General features: G+C 35.5%; 1 pseudogene across 1 annotated transcript; it reads right to left on the reverse strand.

The window, feature by feature from the left end:
- Positions 1 to 213: 213 nt before the first annotated feature.
- LOC308263491 (heterogeneous nuclear ribonucleoproteins A2/B1-like) lies at positions 214 to 855 on the reverse strand (annotated as a pseudogene). The gene has a single exon. The product of its transcript is annotated as a heterogeneous nuclear ribonucleoproteins A2/B1-like (transcript).
- Between the last annotated feature and the right edge of the window lie 18,979 nt (positions 856 to 19,834).

The raw sequence follows: 19,834 nt of genomic DNA on the forward strand, positions 1-19,834 counted from the left end.
ATTATCACAAAGTATATTATCAGAGATATCTCTATACCAATATCCCAAAGGTAGACATCTAATAAATGTTTAAGAATTTAAAAATTATAAACCAATTCATCTAAGGCTTACTAAATCTCAACATCTATATATTCAAGACAATTCCCAATTGGACTTCAATAGATGATGGCCTAATTCCTTGCCAGCCATCATTCTGAGAAGAATTAAAATGTTTTAACTACTACCACCAAAGTTTCCACTCTTCATTGGGCCATAGTTAGAAGGTTGCTGGTTATAATTCCCAAAATCGTTATAATTTCCACTTCCATAATTTCCTCCTCCATAGTTGTCATAACCACCTCATAGCCCCCACCCTGGTTTCCATATCAGGTCTTCCACCACCATATCCTCCTCTTCCTCCTCCATAACCAGGGCTACCTCCAAAATTGCCACCTTCAGGTCCTCCTCTGTACCCATTGTAGCCATCCCAAATCCACGTCCACTTCCATATCCATCAAAACCTCCTCTAAAGTTACTTTCTGGGCCTGGCCCGAAATTTCCACCACCACCACGTGAATCCCCAAATCCAAAGTTACCTCCTCTTCTGCTCCTAGAACTTTGGACTTCTTGCCTTTCTTGTCTCAACAGAGCCTTTCTTACTTCTGCGTTATGACCAGTGATGGTGTGGTATTTTTGCAATACAATTTTATCCACAGAATCATGGTCATCAAAAGTAACAAAACCAAAGCCTCTTTTCTTTCCAGACTGCCTATCAGTAATTATTTCAATGGCATCAATCTTGCCATATTCTTCAAAGTAATCTCTAAGATGATGTTCCTCAGTGTCTTCTTTAATTCCACCAACAAACAGGAACATGGGTGGACCATATGGTGGAGGAAACTATGGTGCAGGAGGAAGTGGGGGTTAGGGTGGGAGGAGCCAATACCGAGCTTCTTCCTATTTACCATGGGCTTCACTGTATAAATAGGAGAGGATGAGAGCCCAGAGGTAACAGAACAGCTTCAGGTTATCGAAATAACAATGTTAAGGAAACTCTTATCTCAGTCATGCATAAATATGCAGTGATATGGCAGAAGACACCAGAGCAGATGCAGAGAGCCATTTTGTGAATGAATTGGATTATTTAATAACATTATGTTACTGTGGAGGAAGGATTGTAAAAAAAAATGCCTTTGAGACAGTTTCTTAGCTTTTTAATTGTTGTTTCTTTCTAGTGGTCTTTGTAAGAGTGTAGAAGCATTCCTTCTTTGATAACGTTAAATTTGTAAGTTTCAGGTGACATGTGAAACCTTTTTTTAGGATTTTTCTCAAAGTTTTGAAAAAAAACTATTAGCCAGGAGCATGGTGTAATAAGACATAACATTTTTCCTTTAAAAATTTAAGTGCCTGTGTAGAGTTAAGAAGCCGTTGTACATTTATGATTTAATAAAATAATTCTAAAGGAAAAAAATAAAAAATAAAATATTTCAACTAAATTAAAATCTAAAAAGTCTTTAGAGTTGTTGCATAATGTCCCCATCAATGAAAAAGTAAAACTATAAGTAATCCTAAGTTTGCTTTAGAAACTGAGCTTTTAGAAGTAACAATAGCAACAAGGACAAAAAAAAATCTTCTCAAGAAGATAATGAAGATTTAATCTTAAATTAGAATTAAGATAGATTAGGTTTATACAAAGACATATGATCTTCTTTCCCATGAAGTTTTTAGACTCAAAAGAAAAACTGTATAAAAAGAATCAAATAGGAAGGCTTATATTTAACCATTGTTTAGGTCTAATTTTAAAGATTCTAGATGCCTCAAAATCTCTAGAGGGCAAAAAATGCCTCAATTATCACTTCATCTGGAGCTCTAAACCCAATGATCAATATATATTTCCCAAGTCAAGTGTGTGTGTGTGTGTGTGTGTGTGTGTGTGTGTGTGTGTGTATTACTGAGGATTAAACCCAGAGTCATTCTACTTCAGAGCCATTTGTTTTTTCTTTTTGATGAGAATTTCACTAAGTGGCTGAGACTGTTCTGAAATTTATGATCCTCCTGTCTCATCCTCCCAAATACTGACATTACTGGCTAAGTCAATTTTTTTTTTTTTTTTTTTTTTTTTTTGCTGATTCTTAGAATAAAACCCAGGGGGATTCTACCTCTAGCCTAGACTCCAGCCCTATTTTTTATTCTTTATTTTGAAACAGGGTCTCATTGAGTTGCAAAGGGCCTCACTATGTAGCTGAGACTGTCTGCGAACCAGGATCCTCCTGCCTCAGCCTCCCAAAAGCTGGGATTACAAACATGCACCACCACACCCAGCTCAATTTTTAGAGAACTTTTTTTTTTCTTTTTGGTATTGGGGGTGGAACCCAGAGACTTTCTATCTCTGGGCTATACTCCCAGACCTACTTGATATTTTATTTGGAAACAGGGTCTCACTAAGTTGCTGAGAGCCTCAGTAAGTAGCTGAGGCTGGCTTCGAACCCATGGGATCCTCCTGTCTCAGCCTCCCAAGCGCTGGGATTACAAGCATGTGCCAACATGCCTGGCCTTTATAGAACATTTTTATTCACCTTTACTAAATAGTTGAAATAGTCAAAATTTACACAACAAGTGAACAAAATATGACTCTAAGTTTTCTTAATATTGTTTTGTCCTCAGTTTCTACATCTGAGATCAATGCTGAACTGAAAGATTTCAACTGTTCTTAATTATCTTAAAATTCTATAATTCTATTACCTTATAAGTCAATTATTTATCTTTATAATATTCAGACAGACCTTATTATCTGCTTTAAGTTCTCTATGTTAATGGTCTGGAGCAGTGATAGTACAGGATAGTGTCTAAAAGCATGGAAATTGAGGTCAGACAATCTTGATTCTAATTAGGAGAGAGAAACCACACATCAATTTGAATATAGTTCAATTCAATGAATTATTAAATATAATGTGGGATCCAAATAAGAAAAGATTATTTGGCAAAAAGTAATGAGGACTCTGAAAGCCATAGCAGTAGAAGTTGCTACCCCTTGGGCTGAGACATAATACCCCAAGATGAGCTTTCCCTGCCAGGAGGTCTGGAACACTGACCTGGAGTGACCAAGCACAGTCATATGACTTATTGGATGGTAGAGAGCTTGCTGTGGTGCCTTGCTTGCAGAGCTCACCAGGAATCTGTTTTTAGAGGGGCTGTGAGAGTTGCTCAGGAGGAACTACTTCTCACTGCAAAACCACCCAGGTAGAAGCTGTTGAAGCCTGGGTGTGGCTGCCTGTGTTAAGAGTTTCAGGAGCCAGGTACTGGAGAAACTGCTCATGCCAAGGGAGCCTATAACCAAACTCCCTTTCCTTTCCTATGTCTATCACTCTGTACTGACTGAACTTAACATGTTTCCATTTGACAAAGGGCCCAGATTCATTTTTATAGAGCAAACATAAAGAGATAAATTTTAAGCTGAGTGGATAAAAGAAAAGACTCATAGTCCCCTCTTTTGACTCAGTTTCTATATTTCCATTTGTTCTATAGTGTTCATATTTTACAATAGAACAACTTTACAGCACTATAAAACACACTGCATGGTTAGCCTTCTTAGAAGAACACATTCAACTCTTCTCCCAAAGTACCAAGAGAGACAAAGTAAGAAATAAAAGGCATTGTATCCATCACTGAATATATGAACTGCACCTCTTTTTTGTGGTACTGGGGATTAAACAAAAAGGCATTCTAACCCCAAGCTATACCCAAGCCTATTGCAAGTTTTTATTATTTCGAAATGGGATCTTGCTAAGTTGCTGAGAGTTAAACTAAGTTGATGAAGCTAGCCTCAAATCTGTGATCCTCTTGTCTCAGCATTCTAAGTTTTAGGATTACAAGCATGCACCACCATGTCTGGTTAAATACACCTCAAATTTAATAACAGTTCTATTGTTTAGCCTTAAGTAACAAATATTCTATTCAGAATATTTAAATTGTAAATTTAACTAGCAATACCATGTATATTACATACAAATAAAGGTAAAATACACATAAAATACTTAAACACACACATGCTTACATAGATTCCTGTTGGGAGCCATTAAGGCCTTCCCCTAGATTGTTGTCTCTAACTCAGCTGATTGTCTTTTGCCCAGAGTCAACAAGGTTTGGGGTTATGGAAAGTTCAAAGAGGTCTGAGGGAGGATCAGGTGGTGATAACATGAGGGTACTGATAGGCCTATCTGTAATGATGGGTTTTGTATTGGTCTTTATTGTATTCTGGTGGTGGTAGCACGAGAATGTTGATTGACCTTTAGCTGTGTATAAACACCTCTGGAAAAACAAGGGCGGCATGGGCGCAATAAAGATGAGATTGACCCAGAAGCTGCGTTGGCCAGGAGTGTCCGTGCAATAGAGAATACTCACCCAGGCATAGTCGTCGACGACCCGTAAGAAATATTGACCCATGAATAGGGGTCGACCAGTAGAGATAGTAGGCTGGCGGCTCCCCCACGTTAGGGTTAAAAACTCTTCATCCTCATGCCTCACTTCAGAACCCGTACTCTTGCCGGCTGGCACCGGCAGATTCCCAAATTTATTTGGTTTACTACCCCTTTTCAAAAAAAATACTCAGCACCCCCATGCCCCCCATATTTACCTTCTTTAAATGACTAAACAGTGACAAATTTCCATTCTTTTTGATTAACTTATACTCCCAATCAGAAGGTTGTATCACCCACTTTGGGAATTTTTGACAAACTAAACATACACATAACATGTATACAATTAAACACACAGGCATGTAACCATGCTCCTCAGTGGATAAACACAGAGGAACCCCAAGGACTCCAGTAGGCTAAGATCTTGTGGCCTACCCATAACGTGGTTGACTTAAAACATACAGATACAGTGAAGTCCCATAGTGTTCAGGGCTCAGTACCAGGAAGTATCAGCACAGGGTCACAGGGGGTTGCTCTGAGATTACACTGGAGACCCTCTACCCAAGGCCTGAAAGCACAGAGGCCAGGCCCAGAAAGCACAGAAAGTGCAGAGCACAGGTCCAGAGATCTAATAGACTGGGCAGAGAGCACAGAACCCAGGGCCAAAGAACACATAGCACACAGGGCCAGAGAATGTGGAGCAAAGAGCCAGAGATTGTGGAATCTGAAAATGCAGAGCCCAGGGCCAGATAACACAGAACCCAGAGTTTATGCATAACTAATTTACAGAGGTAATTGCTGCCCTGACATCTGAACACAAAGTGGTCAGAGGCAAGAGAGGAGCACAAGCACTCATAAAGTGGATCCAAAAGCTGACAATAGGTTATGGAGCAAATGAGAGATATTGGAACATACTTCAGAATCTACTACAGTGAACAGACATTTATGGGCCCTGTATATATAAACTAGAATATAAACTAGACTAGCAGTAGTGCTTTTTTATCAGAGTTTTGTCTAAATTATTTTTACAATTGTTAGTTTTGTTGCTTATTTTGTTATTATATCCATATTTGTTTGCTCCCTCCCCCATTTCTCTTACAAGTTTCTGCCCTCTATCATATCTACTCTCCTCTCAAAACTTTTTATCCCTTACTATCTCATTGTATTACACTCAAACTCTTTCATATCTCCATATCTAAATACTCTATACAAACTACAAGAATTCTACTAACTCATCATCTCTCATTCTCAACCAGACACTACCTTATTATACTTAAATTCTTACTCAACTTAATCATATTCTCTACCTTACCCTACTCCTGTACTCATCACCCCAGCTTCTCCTTCCTCACTCACTCTCACCATTGGGGGAGGGGGGAACTACTTACCTGTGCATGAACCTGCTGACAACTCAATATTCCTCCTGCTAAGATTGGATTAGACAGGTTATCCTCAGAATCACACATAAAAAGACGATGCCAAGACAACAGAAGCACAAATTCAAGAATTCTGAAAACATGAGAACAAGAAACAGTGAGGAAATAAGAGAAATCATGAATACTGACCTACAAGAAATGCAAGAAGAAGAATTCTAAATCTTGATCTTCAATATGATAGAAGGCCTCACACACAGTAAGTGTACAAAAAATGAAAGAGGAAATTGAGACATTAAGAAAGAACCAGAGAGTCCTGGAATGAAATGAAAGAGTCAATAAATGAAGTAAAGACAGCAATAGAAAGAAATTCTGGCAGATTGAATGATATGAAAACAAAATATCACTGTTAGGAGACATCTCATTCAAAATTGAAAACACAGTCAAGTGTATACAGAAGATATTGCAACAATAAAACCTAAACATCTAACAAATATGAGACAATATAAAATGTCCTAATTTATGGATAAAAGACATTGAAGAAGGGATAAAAGTACAGACCAAGGGTACTTGTAATTCTTCAGAGAAATAATTTCAGAAAATTACCAAACATGGAAAGAGAATTGAACATCCATGTACAGCAGAAATAGGGAACACCATTAAGGCAAGATCAAAGAAGGACCTCCCAACTCCATGTAAGAATGAAAATGATCAACATAGAGGGTAAGGAAAGAATTATAAAAGCAGTGAGAACAAAAACAGGCGACATTCAGAGGCAAATCAGTAAATTCACTCCATGTTTTACAATCCAAGTCATGAATTCCAGGAGATACAGGTATGATTTAATCCAGACCCTAGAAGAAAACAACTTTCAACCAAAACTGCTATGTGCAGAAAGGTTATTATATTCAAAATTGATGGAGAAATAAAAGTGTTTCAAGAGAGTCAAAATCTCAAAAAATTTTATAAATACTAAGCAAGCACTAAAGAAAACACTAAAAGTAATAAATCATAAAGAAATAAATTTCAGAATCAGAGAACAGATTAATTTGATCAGCAGGTCAACTAAGCAAAGAAGTAATAACTATATAAAACAGAAGATAGAATACAAAATGACAGGAAACAAAAATCATATCTCAATAATAACACTGACTTTCAAAGGAATTAACTCACCAATTAAAGGAAAATGATTGTCAATGTAAATTAAAAACCTTGTCCAAGCTGGGTGTGGTGGCACATGCTTGTAATCCCCGCGCTTGGGAGGTGAAGACAGGAGGATCATGAAGGTTCAAAGCCAGCCTCCCTGGCTTAAGTGACCCTGTTTCCAAATAAAAAGTATAAAATAGGTCTGGGAGTGTAGCCCGGAGGTAGAAGAGCTTCCAGGAACCCCAGTACCACCGAAACAAACAAACAAAAAAAAAAAAATCCAAATATATTCTGCTTGGAAGAGACTCATCTTATAGGCAAATATTGTCATAGGCTAAGAGTGAAGGGATGGAAAAAGATATATCATACTAATGGAGAACAAAAACAAGCAAGGGTAGCAATGCTGATGTCCAATAAAACAGACTTTAAGGTAAAACTCATCAACAGAGACAAAGCAGATCACTTCCTATTATAAAATGGAACAATTCAGCATGAAGATATAATGATAGTAAATATTTATGTCCCAAATGTGGTTGCACTTACACTTGTAAACAAACCCCTCAGGAGATCAAATCTCAAATCCAAATACAATAATATTGGGCGACTTCAACACACCACTCACACAATAGATCAATCTTCAAGGCAAAAGATAAGACTCTTCAGAACAAAAGAAAACCATATATAAATGAACCTAATGGACATATACAGAATATTTCAACCAGAAACAGCAGAATACACATTCTTTTCAGCAGTTCATGGAACCTTCTCCAAAATAGATCACATTCTAGGACACAAAGAAAGCACCAGCGAATTAAAAACTGTAATATATTCCCTGTATCTTTTCAGTCACAATGGAATAAAAGTAGAAATCAACAACAGGAAGACCAAAAGAAACTATTTAAATACACAGAGATTGAATGATACTCTATTGAATGAGGAGGGGTAGGATCCAAAATAAGGGGAGAAATAAAGAAATTCCTAGAATTAAATGAAAATAGAGACATGACACATATCTATGGGGAAAAAAATCTATGGGACACTTTGAAGGTAGTGTTAAGAGGAAAAATTATAGCATTGAGTGCCCACACAAGAAAAACAGAGAGGTGTGAAGTAATAGTAATAAGATTGACAAATGCCTGGCCAACATAACCCCCCCACAAAAAATGGAAAATCAACTTGAATCATTAAAATCAGAAATTAAAAAGGAGACATCACCACAGATAGTAGGTAAATTCAAAGAATTATTAAAAAAAACTATATTGAAAATTTATACTCCAATAGACTGGAAAAGACGGGAAAAATCAATAAATTTCTAAGCACATATAACCTACCAAAATTGAACCAAGAGGAAACAGTAAGTCCAAACCAACCAATAGCAAACAACAAAATGGAAACAGCAATAAAAATTATGCCATTAAAAAAAAGCTCAGCCCCGATGGGTTCCACCTGAATACTACAAAACTTTCAGAGAAAAACTAAATCCAATACTTTACAAATAGAATTCTTTCAACTTCTTTCTGTGAAGCCAGTATCACATTAATACCAAAACCAAATAAATATACGTCAAAAGTAACTACAAACTTATTTCTGTGAAGCCAGTATCACATTAATACCAAAACCAAATAAATATATGTCAAAAGTAAACTAAAAACTAATATTTTTGATGAACATAGATGCAAAAATTTAAACAAAATACTAGCTTTATGCATTCAAAAGCATATAAAGAGAATTATACACCACAACCAAGTTGGTTTCTTTCCTGAAAAGAAAGTCTGGCTCAACCTATGCAAATCAATACATGTTATTCACCACATGAATAGAACTAAGAACAAACATGATATGATCATATCAATAGATGCTGAAAATACATTTGACAAAATTCAACACTCATTCATGTTAAAAAAAAAACTGAAGAAAATTGGAATGGAATAAATGTATCTTAACACCATTAAGGAAATATACAATAAACCCAAAGCCAACAGCATATCGAATGGGGAAAAACTGAAAGAATTTCTTCTAAAATAAAGAACAAGACAAGAATGTCCACTATCACTGCTCCTTTTTAATATGGTCCTCAAAACTCTTGCCACAGCAATAAGAGAACAGCAGGATATCAAAGGAATTCAATTGGAAATGAGGAATTAAAATTATCCTTGTTTGCAGATGACATAATTCTATAACTACAAGACTCAAAAAATTCATCAAGAAGACTTCAGGAGCTGATTAATTAATTCAGCAATGTGGCAGGATACAAAATCAACCATAATAAATCAGTTGCTTTTTCATATGCCAACAATGAATTCACAAAGAAAGAGACAATTTCATTCACAATAACCTCAAAACCAATAATATACCTCTAAATAAACCTAACCAAAGATGTAAAAGACATCTACAACAAAAACTATAAAGCATTAAAGAAAGAAATTGAAGAAATCCTTGGAAAATGGAAAGATCTCATTTACTCGTGGATAGGCAGAATAAATATCATCAAAATGGCTATTCTGCCAAAAGTGATCTACAGATTAAGTGTAATTCCTACGAAAATACCAATAAAATTCTTCAAAGACCTAAAAAATCAGTCATGAATTTCATAAGAAGAAAGAAAAGACCCAGAACAGCAAAAGAAATTCTCAGCAATAAGAACCATGAAGGAGGCACCACAATCCCTTACTTCAAGTTATACTACAAAGCAAGAGTAGTTAAAACAGCATGGTACTGGAACAAAAAGAGGTACACAGACCAATGTAACAGAAAAGAAGTTACAAAAACAAACCCACACACTTATAGTTTGATCTTTGACAAAGCGGCCAAATTCATATGCTGGAGAAAAGACAGCCTTTTCAACAAATGGTGCTGGGAGAACTGGTTATCCATTTGTAGAAAGATGAAACTAAATCCTTACCTCTCACCATGCACAGGAATTAATTCAAGGTGAATCAAAGACCTGGAAATCAGACAAGAGACTATGAAGCTATTAGAGGAGGGCATAGGTTCAACACTCCCAACATATAGGCACAGATAGTAACTTTCTCAACAAACCGCAAAAGTACAGAAAATTAAAACAAGAATTTACAAGTGGAATGGCATCAAACTAAAAGTTTTTGCTCATCAAAGGAAACTATCAATAATCTAAAGAGAAATCCTACAGAATGGGAGGAGATCTTTACCAGCTCCCACTCTGATAGAGAGCTAATATCCAGACTATACAAAGAGCTCAAAAGACTACACTAGCAAAACAAAGAAAAAAAAAAAACTTTAAGAAATGGGCAACTGAATTGAATCCACACTTCACAAAAGAAGAAATACAAATGACCAATAGATACATGAAAAAAATGTTCAACATCATTAGTCACCTGGGAGATGCAAACCAAAACTACACTCAGATTCTATTTAAACTCAATCAACCAGGCATGGTGGCGCACGCTTGTAGTCCCCGCACTTGGGAGGTGGAGACAGAGGAGGATCGTGCAGGTTCGCAGCCAGTCTCGCTGACTTAAGAGACCCTGTTTCCAAAAAAATATTTTAAAAAATGGGTCTGGGAGTGTAGCCTGGAAGTAGAAGCGTTTCCAGGAACCCCAGTACCACCAAAAAAATTTCATATCATTCTATGTTTTGATACAAAAAAAGAGAGAAAGAGAGAGAGATAAAACAAGGAAATAAAAGAAGAAAAAAAGAAAGGGATAGAGTAAGGGAGGTAGGCAGAGCAATCCCTGTTGAATCATGTTGCGTTGCCATTGGAGATGCTTTCCAATTTTAGAGATATTGAAATATGCAAAAAGGATAAAGTTATTTATACAACCAATGAAATAATGTATTACTGTGATTGTCATTCACTGAACATGTATACCACTCCAGTTAACAAGGCATCTCAGCAACCAATTTTTCTTCAATTCCAGTTATTAAAATATTAAATCTATTTTATATATTACAGAAAGGAAATAGTGGCTAGTGTGTGTCCATTATTGGTAGGGTCCAGATGTAGCTCAGTGGTAGAATGCCTCTGGGTTCAATCCTTAACAGCACACATACAGAAGAAGAAAAGACAAATTAAGCACAAGTTTGTAATCCCAGTACTTGGGAGGCTCAGACAGGAGGATTCAGGTTCACAGCCATCCTCAGCAACTTAATGAAGCCCTCTGCAACTTAGAGAAACCCTGTTCCAAAAATAAAGTATGAAAAATAGGGATAGGCGTTCAGCTCACAGGTAGAATGCCTCTGGGTTCAATCCTTAACAGCACACATATGAAAAAAGAAAAGAAAAATTAACACAATAGAAGCATAGAAATACATGTACTGTGAATTTACTTGACACAAGAGTTATAAGAAAAACAATACCAGGAGATATGTGTAAATCTGTGTATTTTTTATATCAGGTTTGAATACAAAAGTATGATCTAATGAAAACAAAACTGAGGAAACAGCAAGGCCTGTGTGTGCAGACTCCTCTCTGCCTGTGTCTTCAAAGATAATTAAGTTCTTTTCTTCTGGGAGTGGGGTGTCCCCTCTGGAAGGAATAACTTTATAACCTGCTTCAGATCAAAGTCAGAAAATCCTTCCTAGGTTTTATGACCTGCTTAAGGGAAGAAGGTTGGGGGAAGGTAAAATGGCCTTTCTGTTTCTGATGTCCTCTCAATAACTAAGATGCCATATTTAGGGGTGGATTTTCCTGAGCCTCATAACTAGAATCCTATAACACTGAACCCCATAACACTGTTTATGGTAATACTGGATAAGCAAAGGGGCCAGAAGGCACTTAACATTCATTTATTTATTTTTTTACTTAAAAATATCTCTTGTACACTTATCTTTGGGGAAAAAAACTAACATATTCACTTTTTCTTCTGCCATCATAAGTTTTTTTTTTAAAGCTATTGGGATTAGATGGGCATTTTGTTTACTGTTTTTCATAACAGAGTATATTTACTATAGGTAATTTTGCCAACATTTTTTTCCTCTAGGGGACATTGTAGTCAGAAAAGTGTCATACAGCTGAGAGACTAGTATAGAAAGGAATTCTCCTTTCCAAGGAATCCATTTGGTCATTTCTACACTTTTTCTAATGCTTTAACTATGTTTCAAATTGGACATTAGGAATAATATTTCTATTATGGACATTAGAAGTGCAATAAACATTAGTAATAGAATATGCAACATAGGCTGCTTTTTAGACCCGTTTGGATTTGCTTCTTAAGGAAGCATTTGGCTATAAAGTTCTGAATTTCGCTAGTGACCTTGTAACAACATATAATATTTAGCAATCATTTTTGCAATACCTCATCTTGAGAGAAAAAATAATCTAGTTTCATATGCTATATGATACAGTTAGATGAACTTAAATATTTACCTATTTTGCAGTAGGTAATAATTTGATCCTTAATGACTACCCTGTTGTTTTTCCCTCTATTCCCTCTGTGCATCTTTATGCCCAATAAATCTTCATTCACTAATCTATCCATGTTCTTGTTTTTCCTCTGTCTACAATGTTTAACACTTGCTGAACATATAATTTATTATTGGTTAGGATGGAAAATAGGTGGACAGAATGCAATGTGTGTACCTACCAATGCATAACAGTTACATAAATATTACTTACCCTCTGTTTATCATCTTAAAAGAAGATTCTACAGTAAAGAAAATAAAAATCCATAGGGCCAAGAAAAAGGTATTTCAGAGCACAAATAATGTAGAGTAATGTCAGGAACACAGATTACACTAAAGGATTTAGTTAATCTAGAGAATACAGAGCTAGAAATTGTAATGAGATTGATAAGAGCAACATGTCTCTGATAATATTGATCATACCCATGGGATGAGGAAGAGGGGGGGAACAAATACAGCAAAATAATAACAACAAGTTTCTAATAGTACAAAAAAGGAGAAAAGCAGAAAGATATAATTCTAGGTTAAGCCATTCCTAATATATGTCAATCTATAAAGGGTAAATATTTTTTAAAAAACATAAGGAGAGCCGGGCGTGGTGGCGCACGCTTGTAATCCCCGCGCTTGCGAGGCGGAGACAGGAGGATCGCGCAGGTTCTAAGCCAGCAGCCGCACTGGTTTAAGAGATCCTGTTTCCAAAAAAAAATAATAAATAATAAATACATAAATTAAATAAATAAATAAATAAAAATAGGTCTGGGAGTGTAGCCCGGAGGTAGAAGGGCTTCCAGGAACCCCAGTACCACCGGAAAAAAAAAAAAAAAAAAAAAAAAAAAAACAACATAAGGAGAGTTTATATAATTTGGAATCTCCATTGCTGCCATAGGCTTGAGGAAAGATTGTCCAAGGAAGCATTCTTTAGCACCTAATTCTTACTTATGAAAGCAGTATACTAAGAAGTGTACATTAAAAAGCTTAAGCATTTTGAATTTATTTCTGTTCCATTTCAAGCATCACAAAACTGCAGCAATTAAAATGAAAAACGATAAATTCATAAAGTCAAAGAAAATTAGAGCAATTTAGAGGAGTGATGTTAATTTAATTTTGGAGATTTGGGGTCAAATAAGAAATAATTATGGTTTTAAAAGGCCTAGGTGGAGAAGTAGGATGTGTGAGGAGAAGCAAGGGTTAATGAGCGGAATCTAGCACATTCACAACATCTGAGTGAGAAGAACTGGACCATTTGCTTCACTACAGAGGTGAAGCCACCCTGGGAAGCAGGCAGGGATGGAAAGTCTCCAATATAAAACATGCAAATGAAAGCAAATAGGTAAATTAAACAGCCATTTTTAGATGAAATTTCTTAAAAATGAGAATGTTTTATTTAAATATTTTGGAGAAATAGGAGAAATAATACTTATAAAATGCCTAACAATGTAGCTAAACCATATAGTAATTCTATAAGAATTGTTCCATGTTAAGAACAACACAAGGCCAGGAGACAGGAGGATCGCACAGGTTCTAAGCCAGCTGTTTCCAAATAAAAAATATAAAAATAGGTCTGGGAGTATAGCCCAGAGGTAGAAGGGCTTTCAGGAACCCCAAAACCACCACATAAAACAAAAACAAAAACAACAACACAAAAAGATCTTAGTTAATTAAAATATGATTGCAAAAGCTAAAAATCTCTTCCTCCTTCTCTTCTTCTTCCTCCTCCTCCTCCTCCTTCTTCTTTTCCTTCTTGTCCTAGTGATTAAACACAGGGCCTTTCTCATACTATTCAAGCACTCTATTACTGAGCCACATTTCAGCACCCCCAAATCTAAAATTAGTAGAAACATGAGAAAGTGAAAGCCGGGCGTGGTGGCGCACGCTTGTAATCCCAGCATTCCGGAGGCCGAAACCGGAGGATCGCAGTTCGTGGACAGCCTCAGCTACTTAGTGAGGCCCTCCTCAACTCAGTGAGACCCGGTTTCAAAATAAAGAATAAAAAATAGGGCAGGAAGTGTGGCTCAGAGGTCGAATGCCCCTGGGTTACATCCCCAGACCAGCAAAAAAAAAAAAAAAAGAAAGAAAGAAAGAAAGAAAGAAAGAAATATGAGACAGTGAAATTCTAGGATGTCACCTAGAACATAAAACAAAAGCAAAGCTATTAAATATAGAACTGAAGATAAGAGAAAAAAGATTGATTCAAGACACTTAAAAGTTACATAATTTTTTTCAGATAAAGAAGACAGAAAATGGGAGAGAAAAATATCAAAGAAATAATATAGAAAAAATTCTTCATTGAAAAGGTTATAAATCACCCAACAGTTGCAAGCATAGAAGCTAACTGAAACAAAGCAAACAGTATACCAAAGTTTATCACTGAAAAATTCTGAAAAATTTCATTATCCAAAAGATGAAAGAGGATAATAAAAAATTTCTAGGGAGAAAAAAATCCACATGGAAAGGCATATGAACAAAAGTAGCATCCACTTTCTGAACAGCAATGTAGAAAGCAAAGAGACAAATGTAAAACTGCTTTTAAAATTCGAGATGTAATTTGCCCCCTAAAAAACTTAATTCAAAACTGTCTGCCATCTGTGAAAGCAGAAAAATAATTTTTTTCAGGCACACATGTTCTTAAAACACTTTGTTTCTCTTCTTATTTAAAAGAAGTTTCTACCCTGGCATGGTGGCGCATGCTTATAATTCCTGCATTTGGGAGGCTGAGACAGGAGGATTGTGGTTCCCAGACAGCCTCAGATACTTAGCGAGACCCTTTGCAACTCAGTGAGACCCTGTTTCAAAATAAAGAATAAACATAGGACTGAAGATGTGGCTCAGAGGTAGAATACCCCTGTGTTCCTTCCCTAGTACTACTCAAGTAGTAGTAGTAGTAGTAGTAATAATAATAATAATAATAATAATAATAATAAATAATTTTAAAAGCTTCTAGAAAATTTCTCCTAAAAGTAAGGAAATAAACAAGTAAGATAGATGTTTTTTATCTTTCATCTCTATATCAGAGTTCCTAGTTCCAAGCAATAGAGGGAAGTCTGTCTAATTATCTAGACAGAATATACCTAGAAGATATGGGTGGTTAATTTATAAAAGTCACATAAATGCAAGAATAAACAGCCACAGCAAAGCCCTGTCACCAAAAAGATGTGACATATTACACTCTTGTCTTGGTTGAAAGAGAATCTGACAAAATGAAGGGTCCTGCATTTCCAGCTAAGACACTTCTGGAAGTAGTTCTTTACCCTCCTGCAACCCATAAGAGTAAAAATAAACACAGGTGCTAGGCAGCACACACACACACACACACACACACTTTAAAAAAATGTTATCTATAAAGCAGTAAACCTAGCATAGAAGAGAGGTGAAGAGAGTGTCATGGAGAGCAGCCAGGAGAAGTGTGAAGATTGGTGTATGTGCAACAGGCCTGGAAAGCAAACAAGTGGGACCCATGCTCAAGAGTTAAGAAATAGAATTAAGGTGATCTTAGTTTTAATGTCATAAAAAATGGATCTGAAACGTGTTGGAGAATGTGGGAATATTTAGTTAAACAATTAACATGACAATACAAAAGTTTTTAATAAATAAGGAAATTTAATACTAATGCTTGACTTGGCTCTGAATTGATATGTATGTATATATTTACTAGATATATGTATATATACTATATATATATATATACATGCCTATATCTATACATATAAACTATAGCTTCCAAACATGCTTTGAAAAATCAAAAAGAAGGCTTATTCTGTAAAAAATAAAAATATGTAACTAGGAAAAGCACAGTACTTACTGTTGGTGCATTAAAAATTATATTATGTGGAAAAGCTATATGTCAAAATATAGCAAATACTATAAAGATTTTATATATTTTGGCAGTAATTCCATTCATAGCAATTTATCATAAGAAAACAATTCAATAAGGCAAATTCTGTTCATTATAGCAATAAATACAAAATAAATATCTATCAAAAAAGAAAGATGAATAAATTATGACAAACTTAAGGATATAATAGAATTTGTAACTGAACTATGTAATTACAAGCACAAAATAGAAACAGAAGAAATGTTTATGTTATAGAGATAAATTTAAAAAGGAAGACTATAAAATTGTAGATTCAATGTGATTGCTATAATTTAAAAAGTATGTTCTTATGTGTGTATGTGGGGGATAGCGTAAAGTAAAAATAAAAAGCAAAATTAAAATGAAGTAGAAATGTGCAGAAAAAAACATTCAGCCTGTTGAGCCATCAATAAAGACTGTAAGCTGGGGAGAGTGATCACAGCCCTTAATGGAAAAAGTGCTAACATCCTCCAATGAACCTATGCTGCCTATCTAAACACTCCAAGTTTAGAAGTTTAAAACAAATCAGTTTATTTACCTAGATTCTGAGGTTTACTTTTGGACGGGTATTTGGTGCTCTCTGTTTCTGTGGTGCTCCCTGTGGTATCGGGTCTAGGGTGTCCTTTAGGGTGAAGACTCTTCTCTGCTTGCTGTGGACTCTCCTCCTCTAGCAGGCTAATCAGGGCTGCTTCACATGGCAGTGTTCCAAGACACTGAGGGAAGAATGCAAGGTCCTTGGAGCCCTGGGCTTGGAGCTGGTACAAGAATTGCTACTGTCTATTCAGCAAAAATATCCCAGGCCTAAACTTGATTCAAATGGAGGGAAAACTGAACTCTAACTCTTTATATGAAGAACTGCAAAATGACATCATGTAGGGAGTGAGTTTAGGACAGAATAACGAAAATTGGATATTTTTGCAATCCTCCACAATCCCTAACACGTTAAAAAAAAGTTGTTTTTTTTTTTTTTTAGGAGAGAAAATATACAATCACATTTTATTTCTCTATAAAGAATGAAACCAGACACAATGGTGCATACTTTTTTTATATAGTACTGGGAATTGAACCCAGGGGCATTCTACCTTCAAGCTATACCCCCAACCCTATTTTCTACTCTATATTTTGAAACAGGATCTCACTAAGTTGCAGAGGCCCTCACTAAGTAGCCAAGGCTGGCCATAACCCTGGGATCTACCTGTATCAGCCTCACAGTACAAGCATGTGTCACCACACCCATCTTGGTGTATGCCTTTAATCCCAGTATTTGAAAGACTGCGACCAGAAGGTTGCAGATTCTATTCCAGCCTTGACAACTGAGACCTCAGCAAGTTAGTAATATCCTGTTGCAAAATAAGAAATAAAAGGGCTGAGAATATAGCTCAGAAGTAGAACACTCCTAGGTTCAAGCCCCATTATTAAAAAAATTAAAAAGAGTGAAATTATGCCATTTTCAGGAAAATGAATGGACCTGGCGAGTATCATGTTAAGTGAAACAAGCCAGACTCAGAATGACACACATTTTATGGTACTTTGAAGCATATAAGTATTTTATAATTGTAACTTAAAATTATAGTAAAATGAACAAAACGATATACTTTCCAAAACTCAGAAGCAAAATCAAAGTTATTGCCTATTTAATTTCTGGCTTAGCCAATAACAACAACAAAATTCAAGTGGCAAAAGTCCAGTGATGTGTCTGTCCATCTTTAGTGAAATCTAGCATAAAGACTGAAAGCCTCATGTGGTGGTGCATGCCTGTAATCCAGTACTTGGGAGGCAGAGATAGAAGGATCCTAGGTTCGTGGCTAGCCTCAGCAACTTAGCAAAATTCTCAGCAACTTAGCAAGATCTTGTTTCAAAATACAAAATAAAATAGGTTTAGGTATGTAATTCAGAGTTAGAACACCTCTGGTTTTAATCCCCAATACAAATAAATAAATCAATAAATTGATAAAAAAGTAAATAAATAATGACCAAAGGATCTGAAGGAATAACAATACTATATATAATTGGCTAAAGTACTTTTATAGGAATTAAAATTACACAAAGTAAATAAGTAATTATGAAACTAAAGGAATTAATTAGAATTTCATAATGATAAATTAGAATTAGAAATGTCATTATAAAATCATAATTTACTTTCTCTAAAAGACTGATATTCTTAAACATATCTAATAAAGAAACAAAAAGGGAATTTTCTTCTTCTCCCTTCCCATCCCCTCATTTAGGTTGTCTTATTTGCTCCTCTACCCAGAGTTGTTGGGGATAATTTCTAGCTTTCAAGTTTGATCCCAACACACAATTTTCCATTGAAAGAAACCAGAAATCTTTGAAGCAATGGCTGCATTCAGGATTAGAAAAGGAAATGGAGAAGATTAGCTGGTAGCCAGTAGTCCATCAAAGCCTACTCTAGTCACTTACAAAAAAGTAAAAAGGACAATTTGAAAATCTCTTTCATAGCAAAGATGGACAAATTGCATATATAGAAAACTAAAACCTGGAATAGATTGATGTCCTTGTCATATGCTAATATCGACAAGTGCAAAATTATGTTATAAAATATAATAATCACTTTGGATGATAAAGGACTCATCACTTATAATAGTTAAATAAAGAAAAACAACCAAGCATTTAATTAATCTGTCTCTCCTACAAAAAAAACAATGCTTAGTGTACAAAATATTTAACTGTAATCTCAAAGAAGATAGATAGCCAAATAGCATGTGCCTCATCATAAAGAACACAACACCACATACAAAGTGTTTCTGTAAAGTAGCAACCCTGCCTGAATCAGATCAAGACATACAAGTAATCTATTTTTCAATAAATAAATTATTTTTTCTTCTTTATGCAGTACTGGGGATAGAACTCAGGGGCATTCTACCTCTGAGCTACACCCTCAGTCCTATTTTTATTCCATTTATCCTATTTTTATTTTATATTGTGAAACAGAGTTTCCCTGAGTTGCAAAGGGCTTCACTAAGTAGCTGAGACTGTCCATGAACCGTAATCCTCCTGTCTCAGCCTCCCAAATGCTGGGATTACAAGCATACACCACCAAGCCCAGCTTTCAATAAATAAATTATAAGAACAAAAAAATGAATGATGTGATGTATACATTAAAAATATACAAAAATACTATTTTTCTGTGTGTGTGTGTGTGTGTGTGTGTGTGTGTGTGTGTGTGTGTGTATGCGTGTGGTACTGGGGATTGAACCCAGGAGAATTCTACCTCTGAACTACATCCAGAGTCCAATTTTTTTATTTCATTTTATTTTTTATTTTTAAAGAAGGTCTTACTAAGTTGTTGAGTCTGGCTGTAAACTTGTGGTCCTTCTGTCTCAGCCTCCCTAGTACTGGCATTGCAAGCACGTGCCACCACACCTGGCTTACATACAATCTTTTGACCCTATTTGAATATGAACCCATACAAATCAACTGTAAAATATTGTTATACAGCTGAGAAAATCCAAACATAAATTTCATATGAATAATATGAATGAATTATTTCTAATTTTTAGGTATGATAAAAATATTGTCTAAATTTAAAAGAGAATTCTTACCTTTTTACAAATATGCACTAAAATATTTATAGATAAAATAACACTTTGGTTTGCGTTTTTTTTTTCTTCAAAATAATTCTATCCTGAGTTTGTGGAGTAGGAATGGATGAAGTGAAGCTATATCACAAT

The sequence above is a fragment of the Muscardinus avellanarius genome (assembly GCF_963383645.1).
Source record: "Muscardinus avellanarius genome assembly, chromosome: 5".
Taxonomy (NCBI): Eukaryota; Metazoa; Chordata; class Mammalia; order Rodentia; family Gliridae; genus Muscardinus; species Muscardinus avellanarius.